At 38.9% G+C, this 12,814-nt stretch overlaps 1 protein-coding gene across 2 annotated transcripts in view; it reads right to left on the bottom strand.

The window, feature by feature from the left end:
* Positions 1–2,441, bottom strand: part of LOC109034461 (uncharacterized) — a 36,875-nt gene extending 34,434 nt beyond the window's left edge. Inside the window, exon 1 of one of the 2 annotated variants that reach the window (XM_072301758.1) lies at positions 1,591–2,441. The gene's annotated coding sequence lies outside the window, so the exon portion shown is untranslated. The remainder of the gene's footprint in view (positions 1–1,590) is intronic. The other variant, XM_072301756.1, reaches the window with a different exon arrangement.
* Between the last annotated feature and the right edge of the window lie 10,373 nt (positions 2,442–12,814).

Raw genomic sequence — 12,814 nt, 5'->3', positions numbered from 1 at the left:
AGAATTTTGCATTCTCGACATAAATATAGATGGTGTGATCCCAAACCACGTATATCGGTTTGCGGCGTTGCAGGCTTTATTTTATACCTAGGTACTGCATGTTCTAAAGGGGAAACGACTCAACGTCAATTCTTAAAAACTTCTATTATTTTTTTCCACTGTAAAGAGAAAATTCTGCAAAAACTTCACGGAAGTACGGGAGTTTGTTCTCCTTCAGAATATTCAAACGGGATCGGAAATTTTCAAATGCCGCAAAAAGAAACCTGATTCGGGATTTTCACCGTCGATACTCTGAGATGAGCGTTTTTACCCTTATAAGTCGTATTATACAGCAAGGTCAATCTTACGTAGTTCAAAATACTTTTGAGTTTTGATAAAATTGTCTTGCAACAATTTTATTTCGTTTTATAATTTTTTTATCTTGCGCGGTTCTCGTCTTTTCATCTCCTACGTTTTCATGAAATTCAACAATTAGTTTCGTTTCCTTGTAAACGTTATTCGTCAACTCCATATTCATATCGTCCGCTTCGCCTCTCTATAAACTATTGAGTACATCTCATTTAGAGTCGATTGTTTGGTTCAATGTTTCTGCAACTCCCATCCCCCCCCCTTCATTACTTATTAGCAGTTTCATTATTGTATGGCATTTTGAGAAAAATGAGCATACGTTTACGTCACAATGAGTGGTCAAAAATGTGTATTACATACTTCCGCGAGGACTTTGACGTAATCTGAGTTGTGCTTAACTCGAATCAAAGCAACATTTTCCCGCAAAGGGTTTGAAAAAATTGTTGAAAAGCAGGGAACTAAGGACAGTTGCGGAGAAGGAAAGAAAGATGAAATTAAGATATAACAATATCTATCTTCCTCTTGTGTTCTTTCTGAGGTCTAACGATTTAAGAGATCAAATATTCAAAATATCTTAACATTATTTGCATGTTGCTTACGTTATACATGTACCAAATGTGTCCCTCCCCCTCCTCCACGTAACAGCTACAAATATTTTCGTTTCGATAGGTCTTTTCTGATGTTTCCCCCTCTCCTCCCACCTCTTACCCTGTCTTCTCTTTCATTCCCTGTTTGACCATTGACTGAAAACTATGAGTTTTGCTCTGATGGATTTATTTGAATACATAGTCCAGAGGAAAGGAGGTAAGGGGCACCCACGTAGTTACTGAATTATCATCCGTCTTAAACTAATCGATTTTGCGTCGGAAAATTAAAAATCATAACATAAATTGGACGCATTTCTGTCAAACAGAATTATGTGCATTATGACGTGAGCTCTGTTATGCATGTATTCTTATGGGTCTCAAGGCTCATGTCTTAATGCACATAGTTCCGTTTGATAGAAATACGTCCAATTGTAGGTTTAACGACAGTCGCACTAATTTTCCTCAAAAAGAAACATTAATGTTTATCATTATTCAGCCGTCTTGTGAAGTAGGTGTATTTGTAAGCATGGAAAGCCGTTTCTGTTTCGTCATATAAAAGAGACTATAGTCTTTTTGGTGAGTCATATTCATGAATCTGAAACGTTTATCACGTGGAAAAAGGAACACACTAATGTTGACAAACGTATTTTCTTACCTCTTAGGTGGCCTCTTTGGTCCTTTCCTAACTTCTGATTTTGTGAAGGATATGAAACTCCTGATAATGTGATGTAATAGGTATCCGAATTCTTTTAAAATTTTTTATTCCACTTCACCAAAGATTGCACAAAACCACAAGTAGGTACACACTTTCAAGTTGAGAGAAAGTTTAAATACTCATTAAAAATTTTTTTTGAATACTCCGCCGAGAAAAGAACCGTACCTATAGACCGATGAAAAATATTTGAAATGGAGTTACCTAAGTGTGTCTCCTTTTAGTCGATTCTTTGATGAAACTGAATAATCGCAAAATCACACTGTTAAGTGAATTATTTTTAATTAATCAGCTACCTTGGCTCATTGCAATGTACTTAGGAACATTAATGAAATTAATAGCATTTGATTATTAGACGAATGGAAAAAAGAGCACATGTCGCGTTGGCCTCTGTTAAATGCAACAGAGTTCACGATCAAATTTTTAGTTTAAACTTTCACAAAAAAAAATACCCTAGTAAACATTTAATCCAAAGAACGCACTTAAGCAGTAATCTGACGATCAACTACATATTAGGTACTGATAACGCGTATTCGGGTAGAAACACTGATAACCGAAATCTTGCACCACTTTCCAAAACACTTTCGAGGCATAATAAAGAAGAAAACACCTTATCCTTGACGGCTAATCGCATAGCAAATTACGGAGCACAGGTAAAATTGAGTCACATTGGCATTGAAGTCACCTGCCGAAATCTTCCTTCGACATGGCTGTTTGCTTTGAGTGCCGGAAGGTAGCAGCACTCACAATGTGAAAACCTGGTATGACGAGGAGCTGGTGAGTTCTGCTAGCGGTCGGCTAGCCGTGCCGCAGCAACGCGCTGATGCACACTGATAAATACTGAAGCCTCCTCCAGGAAAAGTCAGTCAGTAGCTAAATGTAGCTTCTCCTATAATCCATGAAAAAAATCAAAATCAAACAATCGAACAAGCATAATTTGTCAGCGAGATAGTTAAGTTTTCCAGTAGCGTTTTTTTGCTGGATATTTTAGTATGTATAGAAGGCAGCATAGATTCAAAGGTGGCCTGGAGATTGCTAAAATTGCTATTTCGCCTTCAATTTTCAAGATAGGCCACTACGCATCCTCCAAGCCTTAATGATCCTTAATTCCAAGGTTTGTGTTTTGCACTGCCCAAAAATCATCTTTCATTGTGAATTTTGTCATGCTTCAACCTGACGGCGTTGATACTACCTATCGCTCTGTTTTTCTACTGAATTGAGGTTCCGATGTTTGATACTCGATTTATTGTTCTCATCAGTGACATGAAAAACGACAATAACACAAATCTTTTAATTCATGACGTTTGCATTAGGTACCTGCAGGGCCGGATTTACCTGCTTGCCGCCTATATTTTGCCGCCCCATCTCATTCGTTTTGAAACATCCATATAAAGAACGTGCCGGAGGAGGAGGGGTACATAAGACGCGTTTACACGCGTTTACTCGCGTTTGGCACATGTTTTGTGAAAGCCCTGTCAACACTAGCAAGTGCTCACGGAACTTTGCTCGAAAATTAAGTTCCGGTGACCTATCTCTGTGTGGACGATGCCTTTCATTTATAAGAAAAGAACGAAAAAATTATGAATAAGAAATAAACATGAATGTGGTCTAATGATCTTAATTTCCGCCACCGCGCCAACCGCACTGTGTTTGGCGCAATGCGTGAAGTATCCCTACAGTCTTGTAGGCGCTATGCGTTTCACGCTGACCAAGTGACCGCACTGTTTTTGACGCAATGCGTGAAGTATTCATGCAGTCTTGTAGGCACTATGAGTTTCACGCCAACCGCTGCTGACCGCACTACGTTTGACGCAATGCGTGAAGTATTCATGGAGTCTTGTAGGCGCTAATATGTGTTTCTTGCTGACCGGTGCGCCGATAGGGCTTCTCCTTTCCATCTCAAGTTCTCGCCATCATTGCTCTCTGCGTCGTGCCGCTCCAGGCCAAATTGCGTGTTTGGTTTCTCTCTCAACTAGACTAATGAAAGGCGCTGTCTCTTGTATCACCGAAAGACGAACAAATTCGAAATTACTATAGTTTAACTCTCAGGATATGAAAGATTTTTTCGCCTTTCTTCATTTGTGATTTTTTTTCAGAATCAGATGTTTTTCTTAATACCTACATTTGAAGAAACCTACATTGAGAAAACATTTACCTACATTGAGAAAATTACAACATTTGCCGCCCGCCCCCTAAATTTGCCGCCATGGGCCGTAGTGGGGCCGATAAGCATAAGAATCGTGCACTTCTGGAAGAAAGCATGAAAATTTCAGGGATTCATCTCTACCCTATAGACATTCGATTCAGACATAGACCCCAAAAATCTGAGCCCCCTGGGGGGGCAGGGGGGCCCCCAAATTTTGAATTTTGAATAACTACTGAACGGCTAATGTTAGCGTAATTTTCTTTAAGCAGGACGATAGGAAATTTTATCAGGAACAAAAATGGTTCTTATAAATTTTTCTGTGGGATCGATATTTAAGGCGTGAAACGGGAAAAACCATCGAGGGACGGGGAGCCGGCCGTTCTGAGGCAGATCCGCGCGCTGCGCTGTTTGCCCGGGACGCGCGCGGCGGCGCAGTACGGTGTTACCGACGAAACAGCCGCTTGTCTTGGTTTAATCTCAACGATGCGCAGTTTTAAAAGTATTGTAAATATATCGTACTACCTATAAAGCCTTAAAATAGGGCTTAACTTATGCAGGTAATATATGTATACAAGCGAGCGCACGGCAACAGAAAGAGAAGGGGTTAAGTGCTGGAGTTCCGAATTGTTTTGTTGTATGGGTTTGTCAAGTTTTATTACAGCATCCGAGATAACTGCATCAGACATCAGTTGAACGGAATAAAATCTGAGGCACAGTTGTCTCGGGAAGGGGGGGGGGGGGGGCTAAAAGTCACAAATCTTATTTGTGTACCACGATGACCTGAAAAATGATTTTAAAGTGTTTTTCTTTCTCTTTCTGTCGGTGCAGCGACATCAGGATGGTATCTACATGTGCTTACTTAAGACAGGGAGCCTAATTTTGTAAACAATGAGCATACATAAAAACATGCTTATTCTCCTCTCTTTCAGGAACATTTTGATACATCATTGCTACGTATAGGCATTTTTTTAAGAGGACCAAAACACCTTCAAAACTTGCTCCAAAAAAACGGCAAAAGAATCTTGAGAAAGCTTGATAGGGATAAATGACCCCCAAAAAACCTTTGTTGGACTGCTTCTTGTACAGTACAAAGAATATTATTAAGTAATAACTAGCCGCCGTATCCGCTAATCTGTCAAAACGGTCCATTTGAGTGATAGGAAGTCGCGCCTAAGCACTGGGAACCTATCCGTCAGCGCATCTTAGGTACGATATTCCGCAATCTCGGTAATTTTGCTGATTACTGATTTTGACTGATTTTTTGATATTTTGACGATAAATTAACCTTTTGATAATCTCTAAAGCTAATTCGATCAGTGTTATAATGTACGATAAAGTTTAAGGTGTACGTTTTGTGCATTGCATATTTTGCAAGTCCCGTTTCTTGAAAATTGTCTCCGACATACTTACCTAGAACTCTTCCATGAGCTTCATACAAATCAAAAATCGGTACGAGATTTCCGGGTTGAAAAAGAAGAAATGCAATGAATTTCTTCCTGAGGCCTGGTCCTTCTCAGAGGTTCTTTAAAGAATCAGAACCTGCATGATAAATAAATTTCCTCCTATATTAATATTTTTTTCAATACAAATGTTACCAACTCCACTTTCCATACAACAAAATTTAAGATAATATACATGGGTTTTTTTTACTGCTCATTCCATTTTCTATGTGTCGTGGTAAGTACCAATAATATCTTCAAGGATGACTCGATAAAAAGAGGCGATAGTATTCAGATATCTTCTTTTTTATCATTTATTTAATGTATTGTTCTATTTTTTTTTTTTTAAATATGCATATTTGTTGAATAACTGAAAAAATGGGGAGTTCATGAAAATGAAAACTTCTATTGACTGGCTGGAGGGAAAAAGAGGAGAAAAGAACATTGTCGGAATGTTCCGTATGAATCAGTACCTATGCAATTGCGAGAAACCAATGAACATGAACGTAAAACGATATTTCCTTCATTTTGAAGGAAATCTGGTAACCTTATAGTGGCGAAGGGACTGTGGAGCCCCCCTCCCCTCCCTCCTCACTCCTCAATTAATGTCTCTACCAAGTTTTGCAAAATTCATGGTTATGTAAGCAGCTCATTGTCTCATTCGCCGAAAGTAACATGAAAAATAAGCTAAAAATAAGTTACGAAGGATCCGCCATTTCCAATAGTCATGAAAAAGTGGGTCAAAATCGTATTAAAACTTGTTATTTTGCTCTAATATCTTAAAAAAATGCAATCCTGTACAAAACTCACGTAAGGAAAGGGTAATTTACTCTGTAATGAGGTCGGAAAAGCTCTGCATTCAGAGAAAACAAGACGCGTGATGCGCGATGACCGATCCCTCCTATTGATTCGGCGCTCTCACATTGGAGTATTTCGCTTTTGCTTGTTTTTATGTATTACTAATAAAATGTAGAGCTTATATTACTGAGAAAAAGTATTTAGGCAGTACGGTAAATTCATTATTATTTTTAAAACTGCGCATCGTTGAGATTAAACCAAGACAAGCGGCTTTTTCGTCGGTAACACCGTACTGCGCCGCCGCGCGCGTCCCGGGCAAACAGCGCAGCGCGCGGATCTGCCTCAGAACGGCCGGCTCCCCGTCCCCCGATGGTTTTTCCCGTTTCACGCCTTAAATATCGATCCCACAGAAAAATTTATAAGAACCATTTTTGTTCCTGATAAAATTTCCTATCGTCCTGCTTAAAGAAAATTACGCTAACATTAGCCGTTCAGTAGTTATTCAAAATTCAAAATTTGGGGGCCCCCCTGCCCCCCCAGGGGGCTCAGATTTTTGGGGTCTATGTCTGAATCGAATGTCTATAGGGTAGAGATGAATCCCTGAAATTTTCATGCTTTCTTCCAGAAGTGCACGATTCTTATGATATTTTCCACTTATCGGCCCCACTACCGGCCGCGGCCCATGTGGCCACCCCCTTAATCCGGCCCTGGGTACCTGTCAGATTGCGCTCCACCCTCTCAACATTTTATGAGAATTTAAACATTGCTTCTTCGTTTTTTTATTTAAAAAAATAATAGTATAAGGACGGCGTAAGTCGGCAATCACATAAGTAACTCGGTTTGCGACGTCGCAGACTTCCTGTCACACTTTATTATTTAAACGGAGAACTATTCAACGGCAATTCTTTAAAACTGCCGTGGTTTTTCTCGGAAAATTCTGCAAAAACTGCAAGGGATAATGTCAATTTGTTCTCCTTTAAAAAAAAATAACATAGAGGCGGAAATTTTCAGACAATGCAAACGAGATTTGTGATTGCGGATTTACGCCGTCGATAAGTGAAAACAATGGCGTAGATTTTGCAAGGTAACAGCAGAGATTCCTGGCTCCTCCCCATTAAAAAGTTAAACTATCTGACTTTAATAAAACTGAAACTAATTAAAGAACCAATGAAGTGAAAAGTCGAAATACCTGCACGTGGTCGAGGCAAGTTTCCAATCCCGACGCGACGATGCTCTTGATGAAGAGCCCTCGGTTGAAAATCGTGCAAGATTCACTCAGAGTTTCTCCATTCCATCAGACACTCAATTTGGGTTCTGGAGAGTTGAAAAATTCGCTCAAGATCGATACAACTTTCAACAGCAATGCACATCGCAGCGCTCTCAATAAAATGTCTGCGTTGCTCGAGGAGTGTAGCAAAATGACAGCTCCTTCGTTTCATTGGATATGCAATTTGATCTCCGGGGAGTTAAAATAGTTGCTCGTGGTCGAAGAGAGCGTCTAACGAAGGCGCAGCGCCCTCGGTAAAAACGCTGGGTTGTAGAGGCACCATTCATCCATGTTTTGATATTTAGGTGAGGCGGCGAAAATAATTGTCTTAGGAGCAAAAATCTGAAAAACATAAAGCGCTCGACAGACCAAAAAGACGTGTCTCCGAAAACGGGATTTTTCAGGAGGGTGAAACAACTTCCTAACTTCCTCCCAGTGGACAATGCAAACGGAAACCTGGTAAACTATCAAGAATAGGATACTTCTTGAGTCCCTTGACGTTTTTTTTAGCAAAATGATGTTAGCTGTTATGAAATACGGTTAAAATTCGGAGATTCGTATTTTCGGAACTAAGGACTGACGCCCGGAGCCGAGATACGTGTTTTCGGCATCAGCGATTAAAGCTCCCCCCCCCCCTCCCAATCACATTTACATAATGAGAACAGTTAATCGGTGGATGAAACATAGTAAATTAATCGATTTCGTGTTTTAGGAATCACAAGGTATGATGCGCCTTCACTTTGGCACGTATGCAATCTTTGAGCCTGGCTCGCTCTAGCGCTCTCATCTCGGTAATCAAAGGCAAGTTACCTACTGCGCTACCTGGTAGTGAAATAATAGAGAACCAGTGCACTCTTCTTCAGGGCCGGATTTACCTACTTGTCGCCCATGGGTCGCCTGTATTTTGCCGCCCCCTTCTCATTCGTTTTGAAACATCAATAAAAACCATCGAGTGAACGTGCCGGAGGAGGAGTGGTTCATAAGACGCGTTTACCTGCTCGTGTTGGATTAAATTCAAAACTTGCAAAATTTCACGGAACTTGACGCGAAAGTTAAGTTCCGTAAACCTATCTGTGTTTGGACAAGGTCCTCCATGTAAGAAATGAACCAAAAAATTATGAAAGAACAAACATAAATGTGGTTTAATAATTTTAACTTCCGCCGCTGCGTCGCGCTGATCGCACTGTGTTTGGCGCGATGCGTGAAGTGCTCCTGCAGTCTTGTAGGCGCTATGCGTTTCACGCCAACCGCTCGCTCCGGACCGCACTGTGTTTGACGCGATGCGCGAAGTATTCATGCAGTCTTGTTGGCGCTAATATGTGTCACATGTCGACCGCCGCGCCGAGGGCTTGTCCTCTCCATCTCAAGTCCTCGTCATCATTCCTCTCTGCGCTGACAATGAGCTTCAGGCCAAATTGCGTGTTTAGTTCCTCTCTTGACTCGACTAATTAAAGATACTGTCTCTTGTATCACTAAGATACGACAAAATAAGAAATTACAATACTCTCAGGAAACGAGAGATTTTGTCACTTTTTCTCTTTTGTAATTTTGTTTTTATAAATCCGATTTTTTTTATACCTACATTTAAAAAAACTGCAAAATTTGCCGCCCCCTCAATTTGCCGCCATGGGCCGCGGCCCATATCGACGGTGAAACTACCAAACCACGTATCTCGTTTGCGGTGTTTAAAAATCTACGCTCACATTTTATTTTTTTGAAGTAGACCAAATCAATATCATTCCTTGAAATTTTCACAGAATTTTTTCCGCACGAAGAGGAAAAATCACAGAAATTTTCAAGACTGGACGTTAAGTAGTTTTTCATTTAAAAAATAAAGTATGACAGGAAGTCTGCGACGTCGCAAACCGAGATACGTGGTTTGGTAGTTTCACCGTCGATATGTGGCCACCCCCTTAATCCGGCCCTGTCTTTTCTCAATGAAGGCGTTTCTTATGTGCCGTCACTCTATATCAAAGAATTGTATAAAGCAACTGCAGAGTAGAATCAAATAAGTTTTGCTCTTGGAGCCATCGTTTTTTAAAAAAGTGACTTTAGTTATTTTAAGACTTCAGCATGTTTTCTGAAGTCCTCATACTCTATGAAAGTCGATTTTAATAGTGGTCAATCTTCGTTTTCAACAAACATTTTTTTTTGGCCTCTTTTATCACTGGAAGTTAAATTTTTTGTCCGTACCGTAGACCAACTAAACAGGCTTGTTTTTCCGTCAATACGTGCAATAATAATACCGTTTTAAGTTTTTTTGCACTAATTGAGCTATATTCTTGTAGAAGAATAAAACAAAATACCCTTCAAAGTTTTTACTTTCAAAATTTAGCCCCCAAATTGCTCTAAAGTCCGATTTCTAGAATTTTGCGCCATCATTTTTCTCCTAAGAAAGCCAGGAAATGTATTTAAACGCTTAATTTTAATTAATTTCTTTCGAACTAACTTAGAAGATGTGGTAGACAACTTTTTTAAAGAATTTCTACAGGTATGCTCTTCTTAAAGCTACAAATTGTACAATTTTTTACTGGTCTACGGTACGGACAAACGGGCTACGGTAAGGACGAAGAGGCATTCGTAAATATTACTGTATGCAAGGGCCGAATTATAAAGAACTGAAATTCATTGGGGAATAAACTGCTAAGTTATAGCATAGCTTATAAGTGCCACTTTCATAAATTATTACAGGCAATAAAGGTAAAAAGAGTAAGTAAATCAGTTTTTCAAAAATAATGAACTGCTTTTGTTTTAAAGTAAACGCATTAAATAATTAGGGACAAATCTTAGAAGCTGAGTTCTTAAAACTAGCTTGACAACGTTGGATCGTTTTAGGTGCACTTTTACAAAAAAAGAAAGAAAACAAAAAGGTAACTTTATCGAAAATGTGGTCACAAATCACCTTAAATAAATATTTAAAGAACGATAAGAAAAAAATAAGTCAGATATTAACGAGTAAATATTAAACGAATAAATTGCTATGAACTTCAGACGAAAAAGAGGACTCAAAGTTCTAAAAGAAAAAATGAAAAAAATAAAAGATGGCGATCCTTATGCAATCATCGAAAAAAAAAGCCTCCTTCTTCTAAGTCGCGTCGTACTAAAAAAAAATACGTCTCTCTCTTTTTTTTTTAATTCCAAATTTTGGTGATAGATAAAATAAAGTAAAGTGGGATGATCTATCAAACAGCGCACCGATTTTTGGATGACTTTCGCATTTTGTCCGTACTTACCGTAGACCCGGCCGCATCGCGCGTGAGCTACGGGCTACGGTACCGGACGGCTACGGGCTACGGTACGGACGGCTACGGTGCGGACAAATCGTGTGATTATTGGCAACGGTGCTCGGGCATATTCACGCATGTGGTTGAAATTCTGGATTTGAGGTTAAGATATCAGAGCGTATCAAAATATACCAAAATTCGAGAGTTTGAAGTGATTTATGCATTAAAAAGGTAGGTATACGGTAAGGACATCCTAGATGGTCGTTAAACCTAGAAACTCCTAAAAAACTGTCAAAATTTACCTTTTCATTCCGGTTTTTTCCTCCTCTCGGCTACAACGTGCACGACAGTTACGAAAACACAAAAAAAAGTAAACAAAGTTTTTCAGTGATCCACTTTAGCGGACGAAATGATGCTGAAAACAGGGGGCTACGGTACAGGACGCGACTTTCGCAGACAAGGCTGCTTGATGCAAAGATGGTCAATATTTTCACTTATTTGGATGAATATAACTAAAAATAATAAGTTAGGTACAAGTTGAGTGTGAATTTACAGCAGAAGTGGAAGTATTTAGATGCAAGATGATGGTTGTGAAGCGTTAAAGTTGCGCACTTGAGTCGCAGACAGGCTACGGTACAGGACATTTCAGCTGTTTAGGGCCAAAATTCTGATATTAAATGGCAAAAACTGCCTAAAGCGATGTTGGGACCTGATTAAGCGTAAAATTTTGAACAAATTTAAAAAAAAAAAAGGTCAGATTTTTCCATTTTGAAGGGCTAAAAATTCGGGAGACATGGTAGAGCAAAACTTATTTGATTCTACTCTGTACATTGCCTACTCGCTAATTTACGTGCTACTTCACTGTTATTTGGTTTCTAAACCATGCAACTGTTCGGCTTTCGGCCTCTGGGGTACGCGAAGTCTCCGAAAATGCCTCTTTTCATGAACGAGAGCGCCTTTTTTTCGAAGAGAGACGCCACGCCACCAAAAGGCGCTCTCTTGTTTAAAAATTAAGCACCAAGGAGTGATTTCCTATCCAAAAAAACGCTTCTTGCCCCCGCCTTTACTTACATCTTCGTGCTCATTTTCCTTCACGCCAATTCTAAAATTGCATTTTAGTGTTATTTATATAGGTAACTATTAAAAATAAGTATGAAAGTTTGAGCTTTTTCGACTAATCATAAACTTATCGGTGTTTTATATTTTATTTTTGGTGTCTGGAGAGGATTAATTGGAACTTCTTTTAGTATGATTATCCGTTCTGAACTTATAAATGTTGGATCTTTTTTATCAAATGAACATTTATATAATGTTGTTGTAACTTCTCATGATTTTATTATGATTTTTTTTATCCTCCTTTTTCTCCTTTCCCCCTCATTTACTTTCTCTTTTTCCCCTCCTCCTATTCTTTCTAAAAAAATTGCAACATGGTTGCAGAAGTACATCGAATGAACTGCTTTTGATCGGAACTGCAATCCTCAATCTTCCACCGCCTTATGCAACTTTTTGGCCAAACAAAGAGGCCAGTACTCAAACAAGCTATTTCTTCGACTATTTTATTTAATTAATTATATTGATTCAAAAAGCAATTAAAAACGTATTTACTACAGCCAGCGTTGCAATTTTTCATGAAAAATAAAATCTTGAAACTTCATGCGAAATATTTCATGAAATTTCAGAATAAGAAAAATACTGAAAAATATTTTTCGGGATTAAATGAAAGGCGACTGGTTTTTGCTCTTTTGTGTTTTTAGTTCGTGATGCATACCCAGTCCCTGAAAATGTGTTTCATATTTCTCACAACTTTGTGAAGTTTCATGAAATATTTCACGGAAATTTTCAATATTTCATATTTTTCATTTCGCCTGTGCAACCCTGACTACAGCTAATCTATGGCAATAGTAAGAATTACTCCTGTCTGCAAAACCAAACCATGTTCAACTATGGGTGAATTTTGATTATCAAATATGATAATTTTTTAATCAAGCTTTAAAAGTTCAGAGCAAGGAAAACCCAATCTAATTGTTCTGCGTGTCAATCAAGAATGAATACAGAGCGTAATGAGTGGGGTCCTTGAGTAAACAGAAATGGGAAGAATGTTGGATAGCCCTTTTAGTGCGCCAGTACAGAGGCGCTGGTTTAGAGCCATGACATTACAACTTGAGCACCTCTAAAAATCATATTTAAAGCAGAAAAGTATTGTAGAGTAATAACTGGAAATTTCTACACCTGTTTCGGACAAGGGAGAAAACGCTAGTGAAGGAGTGAGTCTGTTAAAAAATACAAAGAGATC

The sequence above is a fragment of the Bemisia tabaci genome, chromosome 6 (genome assembly GCF_918797505.1).
Source record: "Bemisia tabaci chromosome 6, PGI_BMITA_v3".
NCBI lineage: Eukaryota > Metazoa > Arthropoda > Insecta > Hemiptera > Aleyrodidae > Bemisia > Bemisia tabaci.
Note: the sequence above shows the minus strand (reverse complement) of the source record. Positions and strands in the feature narration are given on the sequence as shown.